The sequence below is a fragment of the Coregonus clupeaformis genome, unplaced genomic scaffold, assembly GCF_020615455.1.
Source record: "Coregonus clupeaformis isolate EN_2021a unplaced genomic scaffold, ASM2061545v1 scaf3597, whole genome shotgun sequence".
NCBI classification, from domain to species: Eukaryota; Metazoa; Chordata; class Actinopteri; order Salmoniformes; family Salmonidae; genus Coregonus; species Coregonus clupeaformis.
In genome coordinates this window covers 2,843-13,128 of record NW_025537051.1, presented here as the reverse complement: position 1 = coordinate 13,128, position 10,286 = coordinate 2,843, and the positions used below count along the sequence as shown (strand labels likewise).

Below are 10,286 nucleotides of genomic sequence, written 5' to 3'. Positions count from 1 at the left end.
AGAAATATTGAAAATGTTGTTGCCAATCTTATTGGTTTAAGAATTGTTCCGACTTCAAAACCACTTGAACACAATCATGTGGGAGTTACAACTTCCCATTTTCCACGAGAATGTGAAGTTGGCATAATACAGCATTCAAGTGCTAGTCGGTACTAGGAAACGGACATTTCTGACTTGCTAACTGGTTGAACGCGTTACAATAGCCTAAGTATATAATATGATTGACATAACCACAATAGAAAGGCCTTGGAAGTGCGATAAGTGAAAGCCGACATATTTCATTATTTTTACATTAACCTCTTTAACATGTATTAAATGAATAATGAAGAAAATGGTGTAATTTAGACTCTACGAAATATGAAATGCATTATGAAGAAAATCGTGTACTGTTGCCTACACGGAAAAGGGGCCTTTCTGACCAAAAGTGCACCAGTATCCCAAAGTATTAATCGAAATCAAGCATAGAAAACAGCTTTAACATTAATAAGGGTGGCAGGTAGGTTAGTGGGTTAGAGCGTTGTGCCAGTAACCGAAAGGTCGCTGGTTCTAGTCCCCGGGCCGACTAGGTGAAAAATCTGTCGATGTGACCTTAAGCAAGGCACGTAACCCTAAATGCTCCTGTAAGTCGCTCTGGATAAGAGCATCTGCTAAATGACTAAAATGTAATAAAACAATTTTTCCCACGTAAAGTGTGTATTTTCTCACAAATTATGTTCAGAAAATCTCAAACAGTACATAGGCATACAACTACAATGTTTGAAACATTATTAAATAAAGACAACATTTCTGTATACTATAAAGAAAAATAGGCTATCCGTTTATGGTTGTTGTGTGTAGCCTACTGGATAAATTGGTGTCTTTTCGCACGAATTAAGTAGCACATAAATTCGTGTCTTTTCACACAGAAACGCACAAAATCTGCTGAAATACATTACGCTACCTGTGGCTTTCTCGAGCACAGTTATATGTCAGACATTTGAGCGGCTAGGGATAACGGAAAGCAAACCCCGTATTGAGTCAAAACTATCATCTATTGGTAAACATAATCCTTAACGTAAATATCCCAGGTTAGTACACAACGATTTTCCTTGCATGTTTTGCTAGGTCCTGCAGGACATCACCCCCTTCATCTTCCTGGAATAAAAAATCACACACAAACACAGACATTCTTTCAATGTTGGGAACACATTTTACATGAACATTTAAATCAAGATGGATTACGAGATGCCCAGGCTGATGCGCAAAGGCAACTATTGCTTATATATTTGGAGTTCATGTTAAATGTAATTTTAAATTATAATTCAATTACATTTACTGATTAAGCCAACTCAAACATTTTCAGTTTATGCTACTCAGAATATTTATTCATCTTTCTCATTGCAATATCTCAAGAGAACTTAATAATTTCAAGCATGAAAATGAAACATAAATATCCTGAGTTAACTTAACATTTATTCGTTTTTTTCAATCTATCTTCTGATTACCCATAACTCAAAAACATAGACTTGTTACAACTCAAAATCATTTACCACCAAACTTAAAATATTTGTGGCAACTGATTGCCTTAAAAATAATAAGTACTCTTGACTTAAAGGTCAAACAAAAAAACATAATCTATTCAGATGTTTAGTAGAAACTTTTCTTGCCCAGTCTTTTAGCAAAAAAATATTAAATAAAAAAACATAAATAAAAAAATAACAATTAACAAGTCTACTTCTGGGCATTTTGTTTATACTTTAAGATGAACTATGTAATAGTAGAACATATTCAAACTCAGAAAAGCTAAAATTACATTAAGAAAATAACAGTTTATAAGCTATTTGTGATATAATGATAATACAACATTACCAGGAGGGCATCAGCAAGTCTTGGGTGGTGACCAAACATTTGTTTAGAAAGATAATTTGCCCACACCTGTGCCTTTTAGCACAAAATGAAACGATCTATTTAATAATAATAGTAATATAACAATAATAGTAATACAAATCATTAAGAATTAAAAAGAGAATTAAATAAACAATTACAAAGGCACACTTTTGGCCATCTGGTTGTAAACTTGCAGTGCAGCAATGTATAAACAAATTGCTTGTAAATTCTTCACAACTAAAACTGCTAAAATTTCAAAAACGGTACATTAACATGTACAAAGGCAGTGTTTAGCCTTCCTTTGGCTATCTGGTTCAAATCTAGCAACTTCAGGGTGCACTGTATAGTTTTAGAAAATTAATTCAAACTCGAAAAGCAAAATTAACAATATTAATAAGACAATAAAAATGATTTAACCATTTCCATAACTGAATAAACATCCCATCCTCAGAAGAAAATAAAGTCCCTATAACACTGTTTCCAACTAGAAAGGTGGCTATACTAAAGTAAAGTAGCCTGAAACTTTGAGGACAGTTTATTTATTTATGAAAATGTATCAATGAAGAGCTTTCCTTTCTGATAAAAATGTACTTCCCAAAGCTATATAGTACACCTTTTAAAAACAAAATGCCATAGTGTATAAATATGGAGGATATATTTATTCATAATTCAAATTGAAAGTCCAAAGAGAAAACAAAGCAAGATCAAATTAATAGTATTATTTTACTACGCTACTAGGAAAAATCATGCCATAATTAAATGTATGATGTAAAAGCTTAAAATGGAAATACTTCAATTAAAATCTAAAATATAATAGTTTTATTTTAGCCTTTCCCCTTTATAATTTTCAATTTGACATTTTACCTTTTTAATTTTACATTTTACATTTTTGACATTTTCAGATTCACCTTTTACATTTTGATTTAAGCTTTTCATTTAGAAGTGACAGGTGTCAATTTAAATGAGGAGGCATGGCCCAACGGCTGGTGGGATTGTCTGAAACGACTTCCAGCTGACAGTTGAAGCTTTGCATTTTAAATTTGACTTTTTAAATTTAATTATGGCATGATTTTTCCTAGTAGTGTAGTAAAATAATAATATTTTTAATTTGATCTCGCTTCGTTTTCCCTTTGGCCTTTCAATTTGAATTATGAATAAAAATATCCTCCATATATAAACACTTAATTCAACCCTGAATTTCAGTTTTAACAACAATAAAATGTACATTAAAATGTACAAAGACAGTGTGTACTTTGTGCCATTTGGCTGAAAACCAGTTGAGTAGAGCAGCAACTTTAACATAAACAGTTGAACAGTATTCAACATGGACCTGACATGACATATTCTCATTATGGATTATGCTCTAACAGAGTGAGCCATCAGAATCCACCACTCCTTTTTGGATCTTCAGTTACACATACAACATCAGCTCATTTTTAAGAGTCTGCAGCTTGGGTGACAGTTTAGAGTCATCAAGACCAAGCAAGATTTTCTGTGTGAACTCAAAAGTGTTTGTCAGTCCCTTGGGATAGCTGAGATGTAGTGCATAAATCAGGCCGAACATTACCAGGAAGGCATCAGCAAGCCTGGGGAGATTGACAACCACATCACCCTCTAGGACGACAGAGACTCTCACTGGGTGGTAGTGAACTGGGCTTGTGGCATCATCACTGACTGTTGTAAGGAGGACCACTGATGCATCCCACAGGTCTGGCTCATCCATATCATCCTTTAAAAAATGAAAAGGGAGAACATATACTAATCACATTTACTGAAACAATGGCTGTGGCAATTTTGATTACAGTTGGATGTAGGGGTGGAACGGTACATATATTTGTATTGAACCGAAATGGTACGGGCGTCTCGGTACGGTACATGCATTTACACGGAGAATACACAGTATAAAAATAAATAAAACTTGAGTGCAAATTAATGAATGTAATGCGGAACTACTGTTAGACAAGCGGTTCTTTAGGGACACCTAATCTGTAGCCCTGCCCTTAGCTCTGAAGCTCCCGAGCCCCGCCTACATGTCGAGTCAGTCAGTCCAGTCCAAATGAAGAGTCCACATGAAACAAACTAGTCCCTTCCAAATACAACCAAACACGGACGTAGCTGTATCCCTTCTCGCCTCGACCACAAATGGCCTCCAAGCCCGTTTGATTCGCTGTTTGCTCCGCCCGTTAGCTGTTAGCTCCGCCGTTAGCTGTTAGCTCCCCGTTACTTTAGCTTCGCCGTTAGCGTGTGAAGCTAACACCAAAACTCGTCAACTGCTCTGTGTAACCGAAGCTGCTCTTTTAACATCCCTGCTCTGTGCATTCACATATGAGAGCAGCGCTTGTCTCCTATATCACACTACTAGCTGATTGTCTTATTTTGTTTACAAGTTACAGATGGAGTCTGGAGATGATGCAGGGTACTTCTTGTTTACTGTTTACATCTTACTTTATACACTTCAAGCTGTTACAGCTAGCTCAGTGGACAGCCTGAGACATGCACAATAAAAAAATCTGCCTTCTGCATTTTTGTTTTGCTTTCCCCTCCATTGTACCAAACCGAACCGTAATGTCTGAACCGAGGTATGAACCGAACCGTGACTTCTGTGTACTGTTCCACCCCTAGTTGGATGTCATTTAAATAACAATAAATACACAAGTCTGAAAGACTCCTGTTCATTCTGCTGCGTTGTGCTCTCGTTGCTGAGAAAGTGAGATTACTTTTATGTGTTCCACTGTGAGGCTAATGACGGCTACTTGATTTTCTTTGCAGTTGATTTTTTTGATGCTGTAATGGGCTCAAAATGACACTTCACACTTATAAACATCTTGCCAGAGGTTTGTAGTTGAAACACTGGTACATATACATAAATTCTAGTGTGTTGGAAATGAAATGAAGATATTAATTTGTTAATTTACAGTACAATAGGCCTGATATCTCTTTACTGGGACTTACCACACATGTTCTGAAAAATCCAGAGACTTCCTCTAGTAGATAATCAGGAAGGGCATGGAGAACAGTGGTACGCCTTTGTGTGGACATCATGTAATTCCTAAGAAGATTAAAACAGTGTTGTGACAAGTTTACTTATCAAACCCAATGACAAACAGTCCCAACTAATAATTAATTAATTAATTAATTAATTGCCAATATCTGCACATAAATCCACTAATAACCTGCTGACTGGTGCAATTGTGGAATTAAAAAGCTTATTTGAAGCATTAAACTCCCAACATTACACTAAGACTACCTGTGAAATGTATAATCACCTGTGTATCATGGACTTTGAAAATGTTTGCCAACGCATCTGCAGTCTTTTCAGTTTTGGAAGCTTTCTGTCTAAATAAGGCCATCAAACGAGGAGTGTGGCGATCAAGCTCGGCATAGAAAGTGTTAGGTAGGTTCTGGTTAGTTATCCGTTGGAACTCTACATATACCTCCATTGAGGAAAGGACAGTAACAGCAATTATTTATTTTAGGATGAATGAAATTAGGCAACATTACACACAATGTGACATACAGTAGCAAAGATAAAAACAGAAAAAATAACCTACAAAATGAATTTATTTATTAAATTGATGATGATTTTACCTCAGACTGCATATGAAGAGCAGGCCAGAGGTCCATTAGCTCTTTCACCGGTGGGCAGGACATTACAATAGTCTGTCGTCGCAAGGCAAACGTGTTCTGCATCATCTTACTAATAAGGGGTAGGTTTCTCTCAGTCTTCTTTACTTCCTCGACAATAGCCTGCCTCAAAAGGTCAAGGCTTGAGGGATCCTCTCCTTGAGGAAAGTTAGGCAGAAAGTTGACCTCTGCACACTTAGGCCTTTTGATGTTGGAGTGTGAAGGTTCATTCTCAGGGTTTTTTTCGGCTTCTTTTCCCAGCATTTACAGCGACCTCCTGACATCCAGCCCTTCTCATCTTGGTCCTGTAATTGCCCATTTTAAACTTGATGCTGTTCTTCCAGCCATCCCATCCATTGTCAGATCCTGCTTCTTTTAAACATGGGTGTTTCCTCACAAGAGCTTCAGCCACCATTGCTATCTCTTTATCACTGGGGTAAGCCTTAAAACCATATATGGTAGATGCCAGTTTGTCTAAAATATTGTGCTTTTGGTCCCTTGACAACTGAAGAGGTCTCTCATTCTTTTCAAATTCAGCATTCCCATCTCTAAGTGTCAGCTCAACGTCAAATGCAAATGTGGGAATTTGTAAAGGACCTGGAGGCCATCTGCTCAGACGTTCTGGGGATGACACATCTGAAAGGGTATCAGTTGATGCAAGAGAACTGGAATCCTGTCTAACTGAAATATGAACACAGGCTTTTTGTGGTAACTCCTCGATGTCAACAAGGCAAGTGAGTTTTCCATCAAAGTCTGGATCTTTGTATTGCAAACTGAATCACATCCAATTCCATTTTCTTAATCTCAATCACTGCATCAACAGAGGCTGGACGGGAGCTGAGTTTTAATTTTCTAACACGGTCTGCCTCGATGACACGAAGGATCATGTTTTGTGGGGCTTCAGCTGCCATCACTTTAATAAAAGAAGAGATTTGGAGGTTAACAACACATCAGCACACAGACATTATAGTGCATTTATAAGGCTTTCTAAATGTTAATAAATCATTAATGACAACCTCCAACGGGGGGTGAGGAGGCCGTGGCGGACATAATGAATGTATGGCAAAACAAACACTTCTTATGTTCTTGAGCATGATATCTTGACAGATGAGTACTCAGGGCATTAAGTGTCTGAAATGTGGACATGCAATCATCATGGAGGCATGAGAGCGGGCTCATTTTTGAAAAGTGGCTGTGCTGCAGTCTGCAGTGTTTAAATAAATATTTTCTAGTGGTAAAAGAAGCTGAACACAACTTACAGTGCCAAGTCATATTTGTTGCAGCAACCTGAAAACACACAAAAAAATATTATTTTACAGGACACCTGTCATGAAGTTTAAACCTCCATCAGAACTATCAAAAACTGCAGTCATATTCCTCATACTAAAAAGTGTACAACAATATAGCTACACCAACATTGATTAAAACAAAGTAGATGTGTAAAATGCCTGTTAGACTATTCAAAACATGTTATTACACAAATAAGTCAAAGTTAGGTAACGTTGGGCTGGTAGCATCCATAAATTCTTATCGTAGCAATAACAAAAATATGAATACAAAAAAAGTAACCAGCTAATTCAACTTGCAGAGAATAGCTTTCAGTTAGCCTAAGTCACAACACGTGGAGTTAGCTTCTGCTTTCATTCACAACACTGACACAGCTCCAGCACAGATTTCAAGTTTTTATTGAGCAGTACATGATACCTTACTATCCACCGCTGCACGTTGGGCTCAACCAGTTTTTTACAACTACATTAGCCTAGCCATGTAGCCTATACAGCTAGCTAACTGGCGGAATGACTTTGCATGTTAGCTTGCTAACCTAACAGATAACCGTTTTACATTGCTAACGTGACTCACTTTGTCCGTCTTAAAAACACGTTGAACCTCCAGAAACAAACATACAAACATTCAAGCAAGTTTTATGTTGACTACTTACATTCACAACTCATTTGTGCAGAGCTGAGTGTTACCCTCCGGTCTCCTGCCCTTCTCCTCGGCTCCGGTCTGCTGCCTGAAGAGGAAGTGCACGCAAATACTACAAAATAAAATATGTGAGCGCATATATGTAATTTATTAACTAGCCAACCTTGTAACAAGCAAACTATTAACAATTAATTATTTATAAACGTATATACACGTGTGTGTGTGTGTGTGTGTGTGATATTTTATATACAAATCTATCTGATGCAATTGATTTATTCTCAATTCGTTCTTGATTTGATTCATTTGTTCTTTCAAAATAAGACATAAATTCATGTTTAATCCATATAGTTTTAAGTTAAAAAAAAATATGTTAAGTAGCAGTTACATAAAAATGAAAAATGTTCATATTATTATTATAAGTTCAATAAACTCAAAAAGAAGAAAATTGCTACTGGCACTCAACATTTTTAAGTAAGTACAACTTTTAAGAACATTTTAAGTTTACACTACGTATTACAATTAATTATTTTGAACATTCGGGTTTACAGTGTAGTAGACTACTGACACTCACTCGTATGGAATGGGTATGGGGACTACATTATGCTACCTGTGGCTTTCTCATGCACGGTTATACGTCAGACATTTAAACGGCTAGGGATAGCGGAAAGTAAACCCCGTATTGAGTCAATACTGACATCTATTGGTAAACATAATCCTTAACATAAATATCCCAGGTTAGTACACAACGATTTTCCTTACATGTTGTGCTAGGTCCTGCAGGACATCACCCCTTCATCTTCCTGTAAAAAAAAAAAACACAAACACAAACAATCTTTCAATGTTGGGAACAAATGTTACATGAACATTTAAATCAAGCTGGATTACAAGATGCCCTTATTTTTTAAAATCAGAATGTAGTGAAGAGGCTGATGCGCAAAGGCAACTACGCTGAGCGTGTGGGCGCTGTCGCACCAGTCTACCTGGCCGCCGTGCTTGAATACCTGACTGCTGAGACCCTGGAGTTGGCCGGAGACACTGCCTGTGCAAACAAGAAGACTCACATCATCCCCTGTCACCTGCAGCTGGCCTTCCGTAACGACGAGGACCCAACATCTGGGCGGTGCTACTCCCCAAGAAGACAGAGAATGCCGTCAAAGCCAAGTAAATTCGCTACTGCGGCATCAACTTGACTACTCAACCCCCAAAGGCTATTTTAAGTGCCAACCAATTGAGTGGGTGTATACACAAAGAACCAGACACCTGGATAGTTCCCGTTGAAGTTCCCCCGGAAGAGAAATGGTTTCTGACTGCAACAGTGAGTCCTACAACATCTTAATTATATCAACCCCCTCTCCACTAAGCACCCCAGTTATTTTAGGGACACATATCACTTCTTAGAAAATATCAAACACATAGCTGTTCCCTCCCAAACATATACACATATATACAGTATCTCACAAAAGTGAGTACACCCCCTCACATTTTTGTAAATATTTGAGTATATCTTTTCATGTGACAACACTGAAGAAATGACACTTTGCTACATTGTAGAGTAGTGAATGTACAGCTTGTATAACAGTGTATATTTGCTGTCCCCTCAAAATAACTCAACACACAGCCATTAATGTCTAAACCGCTGGCAACAAAAGTGTGTACACCCCTAAGTGAAAATGTTCACTCGTTAGTGTTACAAGGTCTCAGTTGTGAATGGGGAGCAGGTGTGTTAAAATTTGGTGTCATCGCTCTCACACTCCCTCATACTGGTCACTGGAAGTTCAACATGGCACCTCATGGCAAAAAAAATCTGAGGATCTGAAAAAAAGAATTGTTGCTCTACATAAAGATGGCCTGGGCTATAAGAAGATTGCCAAGACCCTGAAACTGAGCTGCAGCACGGTGGCCAAGACCATACAGCGGTTTAACAGGACAGGTTCCACTCAGAACAGGCCTCGCCATGGTCGGGCCAAAGAAGTTGAGTGAACGTGCTCAGCGTCATATCCAGAGGTTGTCTTTGGGAAATAGACGTATGAGTGCTGCCAGCATTGCTGCAGCGGTTGAAGGGGTGGGGGTCAGCCTGTCAGTGCTCAGACCATACACTGCACCAAATTGGTCTGCATGGCTGTCGTCCCAGAAGGGGAAGCCTCTTCTAAAGATGATGCACAAGAAAGACCGCAAACAGTTTGCTGAAGACAAGCAGACTAAGGACAAGGATTACTGGAACCATGTCCTGTGGTCTGATGAGACCAAGATAAACTTATTTGGTTCAGATGGTGTCAAGCGTGTGTGGCGGCAACCAGGTGAGGAGTACAAAGACAAGTGTCTTGCCTACAGTCAAACATGGTGGTGGGAGTGTCATGGTCTGGGGCTGCATGAGTACTGGGGAGCTACAGTTCATTGAGGGAACCATTAATGCCAACATGTACTGTGACATACTGAAGCAGAGCATGATCCCCTTCCTTCGGAGACTGAGCCGCAGGGCAGTATTCCAACATGATAACGACCCCAAACACACCTCAAAGACGACCACTGCCTTGCTAAAGAAGCTGAGGGTAAAGGTGATGGACTGGCCAAGCATGTCTCCAGACCTAAACCCTATTGAGTATCTGTGGGGCATCCTCAAACGGAAGGTGAAGGAGTGCAAGGTCTCTAACATCCACCAGCTCCGTGATGTCGTCATGGCGGAGTGGAAGAGGACTCCAGTGGCAACCTGTGAAGCTCTGGTGAACTCCATGCCCAAGAGGGTTAAGGCAGTGCTGGAAAATGATGGTGGCCACACAAAATATTGACACTTTGGGCCCAATTTGGACATTTTCACTTAGGGGTGTACTCACTTTTGTTGCCAGCGATTTAGACATTAATGGCTGTGTGTT

At 38.7% G+C, this 10,286-nt stretch overlaps 1 long non-coding RNA gene across 1 annotated transcript; it reads right to left on the bottom strand.

Moving 5' to 3' along the window:
• Positions 1 to 6,299: 6,299 nt before the first annotated feature.
• Positions 6,300 to 7,496, bottom strand: LOC123490265. Its single transcript, XR_006660861.1, has 3 exons — positions 7,430 to 7,496; positions 6,750 to 6,777; positions 6,300 to 6,403 (listed from the first exon to the last, which is right to left on the bottom strand). It is a non-coding gene; the product is annotated as an uncharacterized LOC123490265 (long non-coding RNA).
• Between the last annotated feature and the right edge of the window lie 2,790 nt (positions 7,497 to 10,286).